Here is a 6,000-nt window from a genome sequence, read left to right on the forward strand (position 1 = left end):
CTCCCAAGCTTGTGCAACATGTTCATGATCAAGTTGCTTAAAATTCATAATATCGTTTCTAAGAGAGATGATCTTAGCGGGAGGAAAATATTTAGAGATGAAAGCATCTTTGCACTTATTCCAAGAATCAATACTATTTTTAGGCAAAGACGAAAACCAAGCTTTAGCACGATCTTAACAATATCATTGTCTACATCTTTCTTCTTTGGCATATCACACAAATCAACGAAGCTATTTTAGATGGGTATCGGCATCTTCACTAGGAAGGCCGGTGAATTGATCTTTCATGACAAGATTCAACAAAGCAGCATTGATTTCACAAGATTCAGTATCGGTAAGAGGAGCAATCGGAGTGCTAAGGAAATCATTATTGTTGGTATTGGTAAAGTCACATAATTTGGTATTATCTCGAGCCATCGTGACAAGCAAGCAATCCAACACACGAGCAAACAAGAAGCAAGCGAAAAAGAAGCGAACGAAAAAGAGAGGGTGAATAAAACGGCAAGGGTGAAGTGGGGGAGAGGAAAACGAGAGGCAAATGGCAAATAATGTAATGCGGGAGATAAGGGTTTGTGATGGGTACTTGGTATGTTGACTTTTGCGTAGACTCCCCGGCAACGGCGCCAGAAATCCTTCTTGCTACCTCTTGAGCACTGCGTTGGTTTTCCCATGAAGAGGAAAGGGTGATGCAGCAAAGTAGCGTAAGTATTTCCCTTAGTTTTTGAGAAGCAATGTATCAATCCAGTAGGAGGCCACGCACGAGTCCCTCGAACCTGCACAAACAAATAAATCCTCGCAACCAACGCAATAAAGGGGTTGTCAATCCCTTCACGGTCACTTACGAGAGTGAGATCTGATAGATATGATAAGATAATATTTTTGGTATTTTTATGATAAAGATGCAAAGTAAAGAAAGTAAAATAAAAACGGCGTCAGAAATAGCTAGTTTTCGGGAGATTAATATGATGGAAGATAGACCCGGGGGCCATAGGTTTCACTAGTGGCTTCTCTCATGAGCATGAATATTACGGTGGGTGAACAAATTACTGTTGAGCAATTGACAGAATTGAGCATAGTTATGAGAATATCTAGGTATGATCATCTATATAGGGATCACGTCCGAGACAACGAGACCGACTCCTGCCTGCATCTACTACTATTACTCCACACATCGACCGCTATCCAGCATGCATCTAGAGTATTAAGTTCATAAGAACAGAGTAACGCTTTAAGCAAGATGACATGATGTAGAGGGATAAACTCATGCAATATGATATAAACCCCATCTTGTTATCCTCGATGGCAACAATACAATACGTGCCTTGCTGCCCCTACTGTCACTGGGAAAGGACACCGCAAGATTGAACCCAAAGCTAAGCACTTCTCCCATTGCAAGAAAGATCAATCTAGTAGGTCAAACCAAACTGATAATTCAAAGAGACTTGCAAAGATAACCAATCATACATAAAAGAATTCAGAGAAGATTCAAATATTGTTCATAGATAAACTTGATCATAAACCCACAATTCATCGGTCTCAACAAACACACCGCAAAAGAAGATTACATCGAATAGATGTCCACGAGAGAGGGGGAGAACATTGTATTGAGATCCAAAAAGAGAGAAGAAGCCATCTAGCTAATAACTATGGACCCGAAGGTCTGAGGTAAACTACTCACACATCATCGGAGAGGCTATGGTGTTGATGTAGAAGCCCTCCGTGATCGATGCCCCCTCCGGCGGAGCTCCGGAACAGGCCCCAAGATGGGATCTCACGGGTACAGAAGGTTGCGGCGGTGGAATTAGGTTTTTGGCTCCGTATCTGGTAGTTTGGGGGTACGTAGGTATATATAGGAGGAAAGAGTACGTCGGTGGAGCAACAGGGGGCCCATGAGGGTGGAGGGCGCGCCCTGGGGGGGGGGGGGGTAGGCGCGCCCCCTACCTCGTGCCCTCCTGTTTGATGTCTTGACGTCGGGTCCAAGTCCTCTGGATCACGTTCGTTCCGAAAATCACGTTCCCGAAGGTTTCATTCCGTTTGGACTCCGTTTGATATTCTTTTTCTGCGAAACTCTGAAATAGGCAAAAAACAGCAATTCTGGGATGGGCCTCCGGTTAATAGGTTAGTCCCAAAAATAATATAAAAGTGTATAATAAAGCCCAATAATGTCCAAAACAGAATATAATATAGCATGGAACAATGAAAAATTATAGATACGTTGGAGACGTATCACCGGCATTCTCCCTCTTTATGTAAACCTTGTAAAATAAGAGAGAATAGGCATAAGTATTGTGACATAATATGTAATAACAACCCATAATGCAATCAATATCGATATAAAAGCATGATGCAAAATGGACGTATCAACTCCCCCAAGCTTAGACCTCGCTTGTCCTCAAGCGGAAGCCGATAACGATAAATATGTCCACATGTTTAGAGGTAGAGGTGTCGATAAAATAAAATACGGACATGAGGGCATCATGATTATTCTCATAACAGCAACATATATGGATAATGTCATATGATTTCTTATGCTCAAGTAATAATCTATTCACAATGCAAGGTATGAATCAGAAACTTTATTGAGAACTAACAAACTATAAACTCAGTCATTGAAGCAATTGCAATTTATCATACCATCAGAAAGAGTCTATGTCAGAGCTTTTCAGGAAGTCCACATACTCAACTATCATTTAGTCTTTCACAATTGCTAACACTCACGCAATACTTGTGGTTACGGAATTTTAATCGGACACAGAGAAAGATAGGGGCTTATAGTTTCGCCTCCCAACCTTTTACCTCAAGGGTAATGTCAACAATAATAGTTCATGCTAACTTACATCCAATTAGATATATATGTCTGGATCTTTCCAACACACTGTGCTTGCCAAAGGATAAAATATAAAAAGGAAAGGTGAAGATCACCATGACTCTTGCATAAGGGTAAGAGATAAAAGTAAAAGATAGGCCCTTCGCAGAGGGAAGCAGAGGTTGTCATGCGCTTTCAGGGTTGGATGCACAAAATCTTAATGCGAAAGAACGTCACTTTATATTGCCACTTGTGATATGGACCTTTATTATGCAGTCCGTCGCTTTTATTTCTTCCACATCACAAGATCGTATAAAGCTTATTTCCTCCACACTAATGAATCATACATATTTAGAGAGCAATTTTTATTGCTTGCACCGATGAAAACTTACTTGAAGGATCTTACTCAATCCATAGATAGATATGGTGGACTCTCATGGCAAAACTGGGTTTAAGGGTTTTTGGAAGCACAAGTAGTATCTCTACTTGGTGCAAAGAATATGGCTAGCATGAGGGGGAAAGGCAAGCTCAACATGTTGGATGATCCATAACAATATACTTTATTTCGGATATAAGAAAACATAACCCTGTACAACATCAACTCTTTAGCATGTCATATTTTAATGAGTGCTCACAATCATAAAAGATGTCCAAGATAGTATATTTATATGTGAAACCTCTCTTTCTTTATTACTTCCTATTAATTGCAACGATGACCAAATCTATGTTTGTCAACTCTCAACAACTTTTAATCATCATACTCTTTCTATGTGAAGTCATTACTCTCCATAAGATCAATATGATCTCTTTATTTCTTTTTATTCTTTTATCTTTTCTTTTATTCACGCAACATCATAGCAAGATAATCAAGCCCTTGACTCAACACTAATCTTTATTATATAGCTCACGGACTCGATTACATAAAGGGATCATAAAGCAAAACTCAAAACTAGATCATACTAAAACTTTTATTCTACTAGATCAAGATAATACTAAAAAGGATCGAACTAAGAAAAACGGTAAAGATAGGAGATGTGGTGGTGATACGATACCAGGGCACCTCCCCCAAGCTTGGCAGTTGCCAAGGGGAGTGCCCATACCCATGTGACGCCCGGATAATCAAGCTACAGTAACCTCTGCTAATGATGCCACGTCACCTCGATTACTGTTGCTAATCTCGCGTTAGTTCGAAACCGATTCAAAATTCAAATTCAAAAATATGGCAAACAACAAAAGTTTTCAAGCATTAGAACAAAAGTGTTCGGTTAGTGCCAAATATTGCATAGGTAATTGTTGTGAAGAAAACACATATTTAGAAAATGCTAAGATGCCCTAAATTTAAATAAAACAGAAAAGGGAAATAAATAAAAGAAAAGAAAATACAAAAACAGAAAACAAAGCTAACAGAGAGAAAAAAGGCCCCTGCCCCACTGGACCAAACGGCCTAGCTGGCCGTCGGCCCACGCCAGCCGGCCCACTTCCCCTCCCCTGTCGTCTTCCCCTTTCTCCTGTTTGACCGACCCGCGCGAGCGGTCGCCATCGAACCCGCTCGTCGCCACGCGCCTCGCCGAAGAGGGGATAAGGATCCCCTCCCTCCTTGTCGCCTCGATCCCCTCTTCCCCCGCACTTGCACCTCTCCTCCCCCAGATCCACCTCTCCCTCTGCTTCGTTTTGGAGAGGAGACCGACGCGGTCGCCGCCGTTCTCCGTCGTCACCGCGGCCACAGCCAGCGCCTTGCTCCACCGTCTTGACGTGAAGCTCCGCCGGGGTCGACTCCGTCGTCTGGTGCCCTCAGGTGGAGCTGGAAAGCACCGCAGCCGCTGTTCGTCCTCGTCCCCATCTCCGGCTGTCGTCGATCTTCTTCGTCTCCGGCGCCGCCCCTGCAGCTCCTAAACCGCCACCGAGCCTCCTTGTGCTCCGCGGTGAGCTCTCCTTCCTCCCCGCTCTCTTCTCCTCGCCCCCAACGTGCCCGTAGCTGCCGTCTCGTACGTGCCTGAGCCCATCACCGCGGGGGCTCAGCGCCGACAAGCTTCCGGCGACCAAATGGTCCCGCGCTAGTGCCCGTTTAGCTCGCCCACGCACGTAGGACCTCGCTCCCCCCTTTACCTCGCCCGTTTGCGCACTTCTGCTGCTAATCCACTTCCACCCGAAAGCCACCGCCGCCCACACTCATCGCCGGCGCAGTTCCGGTCTCCCCCGAGTCCAACCGACCGCACCACGCGGCGCGGCATCGAGTCCTCGTTCAAATGCAACAAACCGCGTGCGATTTGGTGTCTTGTGGCGCTTTTCCGAGCATCTCCGGCGATCTGCCGTCGTGCGCGAGCTCGCCGGAGCTCCTCCGCCGCCGCCGCTGACCTGGCAAGCGTAGGGCCCACCCCGGTGAGGCTGACCGTGGGCCCCAGCGCCTCAGTTGACCGCGTTGACTACGGTCAACGCGGGCACTGTTCACCCCCTGCCACTGACTTGTGGGCCCTTGCGCTTAATTAAGATAATTAAGTTTTTCAAACTAATCTGCTAATTAGAATACTCACTGACACATCGGGCCCACACCCCTAATTAACCCTGTGTGAACAATTAATCCACTGTTAACCCACAGAGGCTGACATGTGGGTCCCTGTGGCCCCACTGGTCAATTTGACCTGGTCAGCCGTCCTGTTGACTGCTGACGTCACAGTGATGTCATGCTGGCGTAGTATTCCTTTTCTGTTAATATTAATAATTCCACATAATGCTTTAATCTTTGAAAATTCATAGAAATTAAACCGTAACTCGGATGCAAATGTTTTCTACATGAAAGTTGCTCAGAAAAATCAAACGAATCCGAATATGCGGTTCGTTCATCTGTCACATGCCCCTAGTAGGCTGAACATGGAACATTCCCCCTCTGGTCATCTGTCTGACACAGGTCCGGAACCGGGAATACATTCCCGGTTGAATTCCCCCATCACCTATATCGTGTAGACATACGTTAGGTCACACCCGGCACAGCTTATTGCCACGTTATGCTTTGTGTGGCTATGTTTGCTTTATATTACTGTTTCTTCCCCCTCTTCTCTCCGGTAGACCGCGAGACCGATGCTGCCCCTGTGTTCAACTACGGTGTTGACAACCCCTCCTTTCCAGAACAACCAGGCAAGCCCCCCCTTGATCACCAGATATCGCCTATTCCTTTTCTATACTGCTTGCATTAGAGT

The sequence above is a fragment of the Aegilops tauschii genome, chromosome 3 (assembly GCF_002575655.3).
Source record: "Aegilops tauschii subsp. strangulata cultivar AL8/78 chromosome 3, Aet v6.0, whole genome shotgun sequence".
Taxonomy (NCBI): Eukaryota; Viridiplantae; Streptophyta; class Magnoliopsida; order Poales; family Poaceae; genus Aegilops; species Aegilops tauschii.